The sequence below is a fragment of the Candoia aspera genome, chromosome 1, assembly GCF_035149785.1.
Source record: "Candoia aspera isolate rCanAsp1 chromosome 1, rCanAsp1.hap2, whole genome shotgun sequence".
NCBI lineage: Eukaryota > Metazoa > Chordata > Lepidosauria > Squamata > Boidae > Candoia > Candoia aspera.
Genome location: NC_086153.1, coordinates 135,739,417 through 135,754,488, shown reverse-complemented (window position 1 = coordinate 135,754,488; position 15,072 = coordinate 135,739,417). Strand labels below are relative to the sequence as shown.

The 15,072-nt window shown below is 36.5% G+C and overlaps 1 protein-coding gene across 1 annotated transcript in view; it reads left to right on the top strand.

Moving 5' to 3' along the window:
* MYT1L (myelin transcription factor 1 like) overlaps positions 1 to 15,072 on the top strand; it is a 327,281-nt gene that overhangs the window by 121,715 nt on the left and 190,494 nt on the right. The window contains exon 2 of the mRNA XM_063314010.1: positions 93 to 190. The gene's annotated coding sequence lies outside the window, so the exon portion shown is untranslated. The remainder of the gene's footprint in view (positions 1 to 92; positions 191 to 15,072) is intronic.

The window sequence follows — 15,072 nt, the reverse complement described above, 5'->3', positions numbered from 1 at the left end:
CTAATTCATAATAAGAAAAAGAGAAAAAAATGAGGCAGATTTATTCTATTATTTATTCATGAATGTATTATTTATTTCTTTTTTACTTTCAGAAAATGAATTTGGAGGAAAACTGGTGAATCCAACACGGTGATAGGCTTGGAAAACAGAGACTGGACCAAAGAACAATTATTTCACTAAACAATTTCAGGTACAATTGAACAATATACTATTGAGAGATTGACAAAAATCAATAATCTTTTTGTGCTTTTTCCTTTTGCTACTCTTGGTGCCCACTGTGACTTTACCTGATAGCTGTTCCATAGCTTCTAGAATGCTGCATTCTTAAAAAGACAGTTCACACTATAAAGATTAAAGTCTTACTGAAATACAGAATGTACATATACTACTTTTGCTAATGCAATTATATAAACAGCATAAAGAAGCACCAATTCCCAAATAGTGTTAACTTACCATAGCATTTTCTAAATACAAAATGAGAACTGTGAGAAAATATCAAGCAAATATATATGCAGGTTTATGGATTTCTTTAAGATATGAATGTGTACACCCATGTGTGCATGTACATACGCACAGAAAATTCGTTGTATTTCTTTCTATAGTCAGCAGTAGTTTCCTATTAGCTCTCTCAAACTGAAAGCAGAGATTAATTTATGTGGTTTTATGACACTCGAAAATCTAAGAATACAAATGGATGAAGATGTATATAATTGTACTTAGAAATTTGTTTTTATTAGGTACTCCTTATTTGTAGTGCTACTTTGGAACAAATTTTCTGAAAGCAACGCTACATTATTTTGCAGCAAGATAGGCTATGTAATACCTGATCTGTGATCTTATAAAGGAGGGAAGAAAGATACATCTTCAATTATCTCATCTGCTCCTGTATATATTAATAACAGGATATAGGATGCATCTGATTATCTCAAATGCTACCTAGCAATGTGTTCTTGAAATTTGTCATTACTAATAGTATCTAATCTACCCCTGCAACAAGGAATAATGATGTTCACTGTTATAAAGACTGTTTTGTTGTTTTCACTCAAATAAATGTAACACCATATGTGAATTTGTATTTTTTACTTTATTGGAGTTGTTTCCACCACTCAGTTGTTTGATGGAGGGCTGAATTATATCATACTTTACCCAGTGGTTTCAGTGTATACCTTAAATTCTTGGGAGAAAAGGTTGAATATAAATGCAATAGTAAAAGAATACATTTAATATTTTTTTATGGAAGCATTCTTTATGGGACATTTTTCTGACTGATTTCCCCTTATTTAGAAAATGAAGTATACATTTTTGAAATTCATTAGTTTAAAACAGCTAGATCAAATTAAAATGCTTTCAGTTACTAAAGTCATTGATCGTTTGCAACGTGAACATTTTTCAGTATTTAAGAAATGTGTTTGTCAAAAAACCTTGTGATAAGCCCCAGCTTTCATTGTCATATGATACAACTGCAAAAATTGTGGCCTTGGCAATATCTCCTTCTGTTGTCAGCACGATGTTTCTGCATTTTAATATTTTGCCTAGCTTTGTCATAGCCTTTCTCTGAAGTAGTAGTTGCCTCATTGTTTCATGGCTACAGTTCCCATTCCTGCCAATGTTTGAGCCTAGGAAGATAAAGTCTGTGAGCACTTTATCTCTGCTTTGTGTTGGCCGTTCCTGTTGACATAGGGTAAAGGTAAAGGTTTCCCTTGACGTAAAGTCCAGTCGAATCCGACTCTAGGGGGCGGTGCTCATCTCCATTTCTAAGCCTTGGAGCCGGCGTTGTCATAGACACTTCCGGGTCATGTGGCCAGCATGACGACTCGGAACGCCGTTACCTTCCCGCTGAAGCGGTACCTATTGATCTACTCACATTTGCGAGTTTTCGAACTGCTAGGTGAGCAGGAGCTGGGATTAACAACGGGAGCTCACCCCGCTGCGCGGTTTCGAACCGCCGACCTTCCGATCGACAGCTCAGCGGTTTAACCCACAGCGCCACCGCGTCCCACTTATGTTGACATAACTTAGCTTTTTTATAAAAGTATTGAGCAGCAGACTAGGTCTGGCACCATTGTCTTTCACCCTCAGCAATAGTTTACTTTGGTTTCACTTTTTACACTTCTAGCCATCAAAGGAGTATTAGCAGCATGTTTGAGACATTGAAGTTTTTCCTGGCAATATTAATTTCACTTTTCATTTATTGGGTATTAGCATTTCTCATGACATATTCTGTACATAAGTTACAGTGCTTAAAGGGGCAATATACAGGGCACATATCCTGCCAATCTTGAACAGTTTAGTCCCAGTATACTCCTTCTAACAATTGCTTCTTGGTCATCATACAAATTCTTCAGTGGGCAAATGAGATGGCCTGGAACACTCACATTTTTAATTTGTTCTGATCTGCACAATCAAAAGCCTTTGTAAAACCAAAAAGGCAAACACTTCTGGAACTCCATTTTCCTGTTCCTTTATATTAGCAATATGATCATGGATGCCTCTGCCTCTTCTGAATCAGCTTGTATATTGGCAGTTCTCATTCCATGTATTTTTGAAATCTGGGCTGCAACTTCTTCAGCATTATCTAAATAGTATGTGAGGTGTTCACTAGTTAGAGCTGTCTCAGAAAGTAATTGATGTTTGCCAGTCCCTTGACCACTGCTGCTTTTCTATATCTAATTGGAAACCACATATACCACTTTAACTTCATCATCTTGTAAGATTTCCATTATTTCTGCTGGTATTTCATCAACTCCTGCAGCTTTGTTGTTAGCAATCTTTTCTTAGGGGCCATTTAACTTCACTTTCCAGAAAGTCTGGCTTTAGTTCAGTGAACAAAACTTTGTATGAATCACTGATTTTAGGGTCTTTTTTGTGCAGATATTCTATATATCGGCACCATCTGTTTATGTCTCTTCTGATTGATTATTGCCTTTTCTGTCTTTTTATCATGCCTGTCTTTCTTAAACTGTTCCCTTGATTTCTTTAATTTTCTTAAATAATTGTCTCTCCCATTTGATAGTTCTCAATTTATTGGTACTGCTTATTCAGCTATAGCTACATATTTCTTCTTGCTCTTCTTTAGAACTCAGCATTCAGTTGGGCAAATTTTCTTCTGGCTCTGTTGCCTTTTTCTTTCCACATTTCTTTAGTAATTTTCAGCATCTTAGCCAATTTTGCATTTTTTTCATATATATATATATATATATATATATATAGTGTGTGTGTGTGTGTGTGTGTGTATACACACACACACACAGAGTATACACACACACATACACACACACTTTTAAAGAAGCAAGATAAAAACTAACAAGAACAAGAATATTTAAAATAAAGAGAGGGAAGAAAATGACAAAAGTGCAGAAACAAAGAAAGAAAACATAAAGAAGTGACTTTCGATTTTCTTTTACAACAGCTCTTACTCTATGGTTACAGCATTACTTACATTTTTTCTATAATACATTTTTTTTCCTAATCATTAAAACCATATATCCAGATTACAAGGATCTGTTCTGTGCTGTTTACATTTTGAACATTTACAAAAGAGGGAGAAGTTCATATAGGTGTGGCCCTTGACTGATCTTCTCATGCTATATCCATGTGAGATATGTTGCTCCTAACATTCCATATCATTATAATTTTACCAGTCAGATATAAGATTATAAAATTCTTAGACACTTAGAGAAGAATACTTTATAGTATTCTTCTTTATAGGGATTCTTGGATTGTCACATGTAAATTTAACCCCATGTAAATTTAGTTTCTTGATCTGAAATGGCCTGTTTCAGTAACATTTTTTTTTAAAAAAAAGAATGTTTGAGAGGGCAGGTGCTCCCATGGGAGCCATGTTCTGTTTTCAAACCTAAAAAATCATTGGTTTAGAAATGAAGAAATCAAGTCTCACAGTGATTCCAAGGGACAGACTAGATGATTCATAAGAGATTGCCTCTGGCTCAGATGAATCATTGCTAAAACATTTATATGATTTCTTCTTAGATTAATCCAGACTTTCCTTCTGCATAATTTTTTTTCTCTCTTCTCCTCTCATGACTGTTTTGTAGGATACAACCATGCTGAATTTCTGCAGAAAAAATTCTTCCAAGACTTGTGTTTACTTTCCTATTTCCTTTAATAGATGATAAAACATCATTGCAAGATTAAATTTGCCTGTGCATACAGTGAGCATGAAATAAGACTTTTTTAATGGAAGCATTTAGATAAACGTTTAGATTGTGTTACCAGTTCAATTTACTGTATGAATGGGCCAACAGAACCACCAGGCTCCACCCTTCTATTCAGTATGTATCTATGTATCTCCATCTCTCTTGGAGAAATGTTTATAGGATCCATGTTTATAGGAGATGTTCTGTTGTACCTTGGGGGCTCCATACTATATAGGTAATATTTGCCATAATACTCCATTCATGTTAGGGATAGATATTAATACATAGAAACCTTTACCTGTACATGTGCAGTTTTCTGCTATGTTGTGACCTAGAATAGCCTCAGAAAGGCTCAGTGTAATATACTTTCATTTGGTGGACTTAGGATACAATGGGCACTTTTTTTGCTCAGACCTTACTTCCATTTAATGGGCTACTGCCTGTTAAATGAAGGCTTTGTCCATTAAATTGAGGTATAATTGCAAATGACACTATTAACATCAATTGTATAATCGTGCAGTTGATGTAAATTGATGCAAATAATGTACATTCAGATTCAGTAGATATTCATATTTAATGGACAGTCCATATTTCTGAAAGCTAAATCAAAGTTCTGTTCTGCCAGTTTTAGTTCTCTCTCTCTCTCTCCCACACACACACACACACACACACACACAGTGTATTGGTGAAGATCTGTGATTGATTCTAAGAGATGTGAAGATTTTCCTCTGCTGTTAGCAATCTACCTTTTATCTTTATTTTCTTTTGTTTGAAAAATGCTTTTATATAATATATGCTAAATGGTGTATTGTGAAGATGACAGATTCATGTTAATCAGTAAATTTTTTTTATATTGAGTGTTTTTCAAAAGTAAAGTGTTAATGTTTATGTGTATATATGCATTCTTGCATCGGTATCTTCCTTCCCATTGCTTTTTATCAGTCTCCATCATTTTCTCTTTCCTACTATTTCTATTTTTTGTTCCCTTTACTTTTTCCTCATTATTTAATTACTTACTGTATTTCTATATAAATACCCCTAGGCTTGCTGTTTTTTATAAAAAAGTAAATGCAGGATTTATAAATTTCCACTGTATATTTTAGTGGGCAAATAATCATTCCACACTCTTTCTCATGGAAAATTATGGTTTAGAAACATGGTACCAGACAGTTTAAATTATCATTCACTGACAGCATCTCTGCACCCTTAGCTGTTCTGACTGCTTCAATCTCAGGAAACCATCAGTTGCGATTGATCACATACTGTAGCCTCTGCTGATGTCAGCAAGCTAAAGAGGGCACTTACAGTCTATTGGGACAGGGCAACACAACAGACAAAAAGAAATTAAAGGAAGAAATGCTTCTGATGCTTTGGGAAAGAATACAGCTTTAGCCCAGCAGCAAACATGTACTGAAAACACTTTGAACATTTGATAGGTTATAAAATTAAATTAAATTCCAGTCTCCTGATAGGTATAGAACCATCTAGCTGCATAGAAGTCATGGATGTGAATCTTTTGTCATTTTAAGGAAAGTGAATAATCCATTAATTATCTTTATAAAAGAAAGCTGCTGCTGATGATGATGATACTGCTAACAATTTGTACAGTAAACATTAATTAAAGCTGTGCATTTCTCATAAAATAAAACTTAAAGCACATCTGAGCTTTAAGTATATGTCAAAGGGACTCCTTAGTATATGCTTTAATCAGCTACTAGTTTCATTTAGGTTTTTGGAAATGTTATATTTTATCCATATGCAGTAGTGATCTCTGTAACTAATGTTATCCTTGAGCTGATGCTCTGTATTATGATGAGAGCAGTAGGCCTTGAAATTAGATATGTACAGTTGCTTTCAACTTTATTTTTATTCTGTGTACAATACTGCTAAATTTACAGACGTAACTGGCTATTCAGACATGAGTATCATCTAAATTAGGCAACAACCAGTTCCAACAGCCATGTGGCTGGGCTGCCCAAAACATGAGGCAGCTACAACATAATGAGCTGGTGGCAGGTGGTTGGCTCAGGCTTGGGGGCCAATAGCATTGGGAAAAGGCTAAGGGAGAAAGAGAGACAGCAGCTGCTCCTCCCTGCTGAGTCTTCAGGTTGACTCACGTGGAGTCTTCAGGTTGCATCGGATGACTACAACTTGCAGAAGGAGGAAGAATGAGGCTCTGGAGGCCACTATAGCAACTGTAATGGCATCAGGGGCGATGCAGGCCCTCTGGATTGCCAAGACCAACCACTTCTTCTGGGCACAGGTTATGGCTACCCAAAACCTTTTCTGAACTAGAAGCTGTAGGTGTTAACTGGATGATTGTTTCTACATACAAAACCCCCATCCATGAATAATTCTATCAGAGAAAAGAGTTCTATGTAACTTTTCCCATAATTCATTCTCTTTGTATACAGGAGATTTTTTAGTACATGGATGAAATGAATCATGTCAGTTGTAGCCTGAATTGCTTTTGTATTATATTTTGTATTGTACCTTGAGCTTCAAAATGTACAGTTCACTATAATATTTCAGGTATTCCTCAGAAAGGTGCAATTCTGCTTGGTTATGTATGATATATTAAGAAAGATGTCTGGGATAATAAAAACAGAATTCTATAAAAGCAATACAAAGCATATTTTCTCTCACTGAGCTTTGGAATGCTGGAAAGACAATAAGTCTAGTCTTGCTGAATTGTAAAGAACTGAAAATTTTATTGTTTGGAAAAGTTGTTTCAATGAAGTTATGGGACTGTTGGACATTTTAATAATTTCAGATATGATCATTGCAAGGTGTTATTCCTTCTGAGGATCTAAAATATGTAGTTGAGGTGTAATTTTAAAATAACTGTGAGGAGTGAAAAAGGAAACAAAATCAATGTTTTAAACTCATCCACATAAATCCTTAAGTACAGTAGTCCTTGCTTAACTACCACAATCGGGACCAGCAACTCCATTGTTAAGCAACATGATTGTTAAGCGAGACATCAACTTGTTTTCAATGCCAGCTTCTCATTGACTCTGTTTGTCGGAAGCTGGCCGTGAAGCACACGAGTGGCGATCATGTGACTGCAGGATGCTGCAATGATTGTAAGGGCAAGGACTGATTGTAAAGTTACTTTTTCAGTGCCGACATAACTTCAAACATTCATTAAACAGGGCAGTTGTTAAGTGAGGACTACCCATAGGCAAAAAGTAAAATAATAGTAATTTACTATTATTTGGTGTAATATTTGTTTCCAGAATTTGAATTTGACATGTCTGGATTATTAATTCTCCTATAGCTTGATGTCAAGTAATCACAAATCCATTTCACAATACTCTGATCAATGCCAAACAAAATTGCAAACTAATTCAGCATTATAAATTGAGCTGCAATCTTGGCCTTAGTTTAACAAATCCCTGTTTCTGCCATGTGATAATCCAATCTGTTTGAAGTCAGAATTTTATACAGCTGCATATCTTAGGAGACAAGTAGTCTTCTCTTTAATTCTGTGGCCCACTTTAGAGTCTCAGTTGTTATTATATTATCAATACTTTCTAACAAAGAGACTGACAAAGGCCCATTGGAAAAAGAAAGACAGAGTGATATCCAGTCTTTAACTCTTGATTCTGTTGGATCCTGAATAGAGTGATGATTTTAATACACTAAAAGATCACTCCCTTTTTTATGTTTTATGGTGATAAATATTGCCAGGGAGGATGAGTAACAAAGTAAGTGCAAAATATCCATAAGTGTAGTACCCCTTGTAGTTTACATAATGGTGTTTTACAGTATGATAATATAATATGCAGAAATACAGGCTAGCTGGGTTTAAACAAAGAAACGATCTTTTAAGAAAACCCAGATCTGATTTTAAAAAAAATCTTATCCAGAAATGATTGGAAATTATTTGAACACAACATTTGTTCCAAAAATATACTTGAGAGAAAACATCAGATATATCTTGAATGTTATCAATAATATAAATTTTAAAAACCAAGAAGGCAACTATGGTATTTCTCAAGGTGGAGAAACTTTTTGATAACTTGGAATGGTCTTTCATGTTCATCATACTGAGAAAGATGAATTGTGGCTCTAATTTTTCTCACATGGATACAGAGTATTTATAAGAACAAGATGCCAAGATGTTTTTTTAAACACAAAATTGTACCATAATCAAGGAGAAAACCCAAGGCTGCTCCATTTCTTCTTTCTTCTTCTTGGCATTAATGCCACTGGCAAAGAATGTACATCAAGAAGACAAAATTTTGGGAATTAAATTGAAATTATATGCTGATGATGTTGTACTTTAGCCAATGGACTCTTTAGAATTGATAATGGAATATAACAGTCGCATAATTCAGTGTCAGGTTATCAGGCTGATAAGGACAAAACTCAAATGTTGAATGAAATTTAACAGAGGAAAAAAAGCCATTTTTGTACAAAAGAATGGGGTTCAACATCACTGCTGAAAAGATCAAACACCTAGGAATCTATTTGACATAAAAATAATAAAGATGTATTTAAAAATAATTGTTCAAAGATTTGGAAAAATATAATGGTGAGCATTTCAAGATGGAGAAAGTTGAAAATGTCTGGGTTAGGAAGAACTGCAGCTATAAAAATGAATATTTTACCAATGCTTAATTTTCTCTTCCAAATGAATCCAATAAAAATTGAAAACAAGGCATTGAATGACTGGCAGAGACAAGTGACAAATTATATATGGTCCAATAAAAGACCACAGATTAAATTCAAGGTACTACATGATTCAAAAAAATGCGGTGGTTGGACAGTTCCAAATTTCAACCTGTATTATTAAGCTAACTGTTTAACTTGGACCACAGATTGGACTGTATCACCTTATGGCTTGGCTACATCTGTTTATGGAACAGGACTTCCAGATAGTCTATGGAAATATCTTTGGGCTGATATCAACAGAAATAAATACTTCATAAGAGATTATACAATAATAAGCAGCGTGTTAAAAGTTTGGGTTATATAGAGGAAAATAATTGGTCCCACCCACCTGCCCTTGCCTATATATTTATTTTTATGAAGAGGAAAGGACAGGGACATTCATTCAATGGAAAGACAACAAACTGTATAGACTGCAAGATTTGATTATCTTTTGGGACTTTTTCTTCAGAATGGGCCAGAACAATCCAACTGATTTTAATATCCTCCAATAAGTAAGAGTATTAAAAGAAATGCAAGAACAAGGGGGAACACTTAGAAAACTGACTGAACTTAAAAATCTTATAACATACAATTTGGAGTATTTGTTAGGCCTTACATACAGTACAAATCATTGGTGAAATATGACTCAGAAACTGAACAAGTTGAAGACTGCATGATTAAATGGATGCTGAATCCAAATATAGCAATTGATGTACAATAATGAGAATTCCAATGGAATAAAAATTTACACTGAATATTATATTTATAGAAAACAGACATGTGATATTTTACCACTGCTGCATTGTTCTAGTACTGATTGCTAAAATGGACATCTTATTTTCTAAAAATTGTTAGAAATATTATAACCAGACCAGATCGTTGTTCATGTTTTGTGGCAATGCTGTGAAGGTCAACGATTTTGAAAATGATTTATACAAGAATGAAACAAATTCTAAACGTTGAATATCCTTTCCAACCTGCTATTGTTTTTAACTAAATATTAAACTAAATGCTAAACGTTATATTCTTACAAAATATACCATACTAGCATTGTATCTGGTAACTGCTTCAAAGATATCCTATACTTCCTGTTGGAAAGGGCAATCAATTGCTTCTGTGGAAGAATGGCTAATTAAATTGTGGGAGTATTTGTAGAAGATACAGAGAATGGCCTTGAAGGACAGGAGGAAGAGCTCCTACCAAGGCAACAGTCAGATAAACGGGGCTTGGGCCCATTCCAAGACACTAATTTGAGAAAACAGGCCCCTCCCTAGTTCACACAAAGATAAAGGGAGGGAGGAGGAAGCACATTCAGACTTGCAAGATTCTGTTCTAGTGAAAGTAGTCCTGACCTATATGGCATTGGTTCTTAGTCTGGCCTACCCTGTATGGCTGACAGTATTCCTCAATGTCCAGAATAACTTCTTATCTCCAAAGTAAATCTGACACAGAATTTAACTCAACTTCGACACCATTTTTGGACTCTAATTTTATATATGAGCTTGTACCACATTTAAACTGTGGGTTTCTCTCAACATAAAGTCTATGCTTGCTCTATAGGATCTCTTAAATCAGAATAGATCTGTAGTAGCTTAGATAGAATTTACTGAGTTTTTAATCTTATTTTATTGTTTACATTGTACTGACTACTGCAGTTGATATTTATATGTTGCTTGGATTTTATAAGTGATGTATAATTTTCAGAATGATATGTTTTATTAAGATACTTAAAACCAATTATTGAAATATTGAAAATTTTAACTTAATTCTATGATGCTTGTAAATTCCGTTTTTTAAACTTTGTTTTATTTTTCTCCTCTTTTCTTTTGTCTATCCTTTTTTCTTCTCTTTCTGAATAAAAATATAATGATATGCTTAATAAAAATATAATTATAAAAGTAATAAAAATAATAAAACTTAGATCAAATTATCTTTCTTATAAGTTCAAACTGATTTTATTTGCTTATGTGTGTTGTTGTTTATTTGTTTAGTCGCTTCTGACTCTTCGTGACTTCATGGACCAGCCCACGCCAGAGCTTCCTGTTGGTCGTCAACACCCCCAGCTCCCCCAGGGACGAGTCTGTCACCTCTAGAATATCATCCATCCATCTTGCCCTTGGTCGGCCCCTCTTCCTTTTGCCCTCCACTCTCCCTAGCATCAGCATCTTCTCCAGGGTGTCCTGTCTTCTCATTATGTGGCCAAAGTATTTCAGTTTTGCCTTTAATATCATTCCCTCAAGTGAGCAGTCTGGCTTTATTTCCTGGAGGATGGACTGGTTGGATCTTCTTGCAGTCCAAGGCACTCTCAGAATTTTCCTCCAACACCACAGTTCCAAAGCATCGATCTTCCTTCACTCAGCCTTCCTTATGGTCCAGCTCTCGCAGCCATATGTTACTATGGGGAATACCATTGCTTTAACTATGCGGGCCTTTGTTGTCAGTGTGATGTCTCTGCTCTTAACTATTTTATCGAGATTTGTCATTGCTCTTCTCCCAAGGATTAAGCGTCTTCTGATTTCCTGACTGCAGTCAGCATCTGCAGTAATCTTTGCACCTAGGAATACAAAGTCTTTCACTGCTTCTACATTTTCTCCCTCTATTTACCAGTTATCAATCAAGCTGGTTGCCATAATCTTGGTTTTTTTGAGGTTTAGCTGCAAGCCAGCTTTTGCACTTTCTTCTTTCACCTTCATCATAAGGCTCCTCAGTTCCTCTTCACTTTCAGCCATCAAAGTGGTATCATCTGCATATCTGAGATTGTTAATGTTTCTTCCAGAGATTTTAACTCCAGCCTTGGATTCCTCAAGCCCAGCATGTCGCATGATGTGTTCTGCATACAAGTTGAATAGGTAGGGTGAGAGTATACAGCCCTGCCGTACTCCTTTCCCAATCTTAAACCAGTCCGTTGTTCCGTGGTCTGTTCTTACTGTTGCTACTTGGTCGTTATACAGATTCTTCAGGAGGCATACAAGATGACTTGGTATCCCCATACCACTAAGAACTTGCCACAGTTTGTTATGGTCCACACAGTCAAAGGCTTTAGAATAATCAATAAAACAGAAATAGATGTTTTTCTGAAACTCCCTGGCTTTTTCCATTATCCATCGGATATTGGCAATTTGGTCTCTAGTTCCTCTGCCTTTTCTAAACCCAGCTTGTACACCTGGCAATTCTCGCTCCATGAACTGCTGAAGTCTACCTTGCAGGATCTGGAGCATTACCTTACTGGCATGTGAAATGAGTGCCACTGTTCGATAGTTTGAACATTCTTTAGTGTTTCCCTTTTTTGGTATGGGGATATAAGTTGATTTTTTCCCATCTGATGGCCATTCTTGTGTTTTCCAAATTTGCTGGCATATAGCATGCATTACCTTGACAGCATCATCTTGCAAGATTTTGAACAGTTCAGCTGGGATGCCGTCGTCTCCTGCTGCCTTGTTATTAGCAATGATTCTTAAGGCCCACTCAACCTCACTCTTCAGGATGTCTGGCTCTAGCTCACTGACCACACCGTCAAAGCTATCCCCGATATTGTTATCCTTCCTATACAGGTCTTCTGTATATTCTTGCCACCTTTTCTTGATCTCTTCTTCTTCTGTTAGGTCCTTGCCATCTTTGTTTTTGATCATACCCATTTTTGCCTGGAATTTACCTCCAATGTTTCTAATTTTCTGGAAGAGGTCTCTTGTCCTTCCTATTCTATTGTCTTCTTCCACTTCCGTGCATTGCTTGTTTAAAAATAATTCCTTATCTCTTCTGGCTAACCTCTGGAATTTTGCATTTAATTGGGCATATCTCCCCCTATCACTATTGCCTTTTGCTTTCCTTCTTTCTTGGGCTCCTTCTAGTGTCTTAGCAGACTGCCATTTTGCCTTCTTGGTTTTCTCTTTCTTTGGGATGTATTTTGTTGCTGCCTCCTGAACAATGCTGCGAACCTCTGTCCAGAGTTCTTCCAGGACCCTATCTACTAAGTCCAGTCCCTTAAATCTATTCTTCACCTCCACTGCATATTCCTTAGGAATATTAGTGAGCTCATATCGAGCTGATCTGTGGGTCTTCCCTAATCTCTTTAGTCTGATCCTAAATTGTGCAAGAAGAAGTTTGTGATCTGAACTACAGTCAGCTGCAGGTCTTGTTTTTACCGACTGTACAGATGTCCGCCACCTTTGGCTGCAAAGGATGTAGTCAATCTGATTTCGGTGTTGTCCATCTGGTGAAGTCCATGTATAAAGCCGTCTCTTAGTTGCCAGAAGAGAGTGTTTATTATGCAGAGTGAATTGTCCTCGCAAAATTCTATCAGCCTATGTCCTGCTTCGTTTTGTTCTCCTAGGCCATGCTTACCTGTAATTCCAGGTGTCATCTGACTGCCCACCTTAGCATTCCAGTCTCCCGTGATGAAATTAACATCTCTTTTAGGCGTGTTGTCCAGTAGGTGCTGCAGATCCTCATAGAACTGCTCTACTTCAGCTTCTTCAGCATCTGTGGTTGGGGCGTATATTTGGATCACTGTGATGTTAGATGGCTTGCCCTGAATTCGAATTGAGATCATTCTATCATTTTTTGGATTGTATCCAAGCACTGCTTTAGCCACTTTACTATTAATTATGAAGGCTACTCCATTTCTTCTGTGGTCCTCTTGTCCACAGTAGTAGATCTGGTGGTCATTTGATGTGAAGTGGCCCATTCCAGTCCATTTCAGTTCACTGACGCCCAGAATGTCTATCTTTAATCTTGACATCTCACCAATAACCACATCCAATTTGCCCTGGCTCATAGATCTTACATTCCAGGTTCCAATGGTGTGCTGATCCTTAGAACATCGGATTCTCCATTCACCATCAGCACTGTCGGCCGCTAGCCGTCCTTTCAGCTTTGAGCTAGCTGCGTCATCACGTCTGGGGCTAGTTGAACTCATCCTCTGTTCCTCCCCAGTAGCATTTTGACCATCTTCCAACCTGGGGGTCTCATCTTCCGATGGTATACCGACATATCTCTGGTTGTACTGATCCATTTAGGTTTCACGGCAAGAATACTGGGGTGGGTTGCCATTACCTTCCCCAGGGATTGCATTTAGTCTGACCTCTCTGTCATGACCTTCCCATCTTGGGTGGCCCTTCACGGTTTAGCTCATGGCATCATTGAGGTGCTCAAGCTTCAGCACCATGACAAGGTAACGATCCTTTGCTGAAGTGCTTATGTGTAAAGCAGTATTAATAATGCTAAGGATCACCATGTGTTTTATTTTTTCCCCAAATAAATAAAGGGACTCTATCTGCTATTCCATAGGAGGTGCTGAATCTTTCCTTAATTTTGTATGCAGATTCTCATTTGGAAAACAGAGAAAACAAGAACATAGTGCCTACTTTTCCAAACATTATCTCAGGTTATATAAAGCTAAATGTTGTGATTAAGAATCATGACCCTTATTCTGCTTCTCTTCTTCCTCAGAAGATTAACATTGACTTCCAAATTACAGTAATCAGTAATATTTGTCAATCTACATAATCTTTCTTGTGGTTCATGTGGGTTGCAAGCAAATGGTAGTGTTCTTCTTCCCATTTACAATGCAATTTTGGAATGTTTGTGGTTTGCGTGACCCTGCCCAGTTCATATGTGACTGTTGTATCAAGTAAATAGAAATGGCAGAAAATGAAATTAAACTACAACAGAACCAATTTTTTTTTGCCTCCTTTTATGCAGATTGAATCAGTTGTGCTTTGCTGGAGAGGTTTACCATGCAGCACATGCATCTTTGCTTATTTGCATGCACCTACGTAAACTTTTCAAGGCAATTAATCTTTTTTTTTAAGCTAATCACACAGGGGAATTCTTTCCTGTTCAGGAACTGGGCATAGACTGCAATATTGTGAAGGGCAGGCAAATTTTTGGTAAGTAAACAAACACCTGTGGTTCTTTATTCAGTGCTGGGAAATACACACAATATGTTGTACCTACTCTTTGCTAGAGACCTGGAAACCACTTATGCAGAATGATTTTGAGTTTACATGCATTTGTAAAAAAAATGTACAGAGGTTACCATGTGACCATGTAGTTTATAGAGCTTTAGATTCATCTAGCAAAGTTATTTTGCATTAAGTTATCCAGCACCGAAACAATGTTTTTGGTCTCCAAATCGATGCCTACACAATTTGGTCTGCATGTTTTTTATCCAATGAAAATTCGTTTTTCTAAGTCCCCTGCCATGCCAAAAATTATATGAGAACACCTTATTATGTTTAATACCTAAAGCCTAATA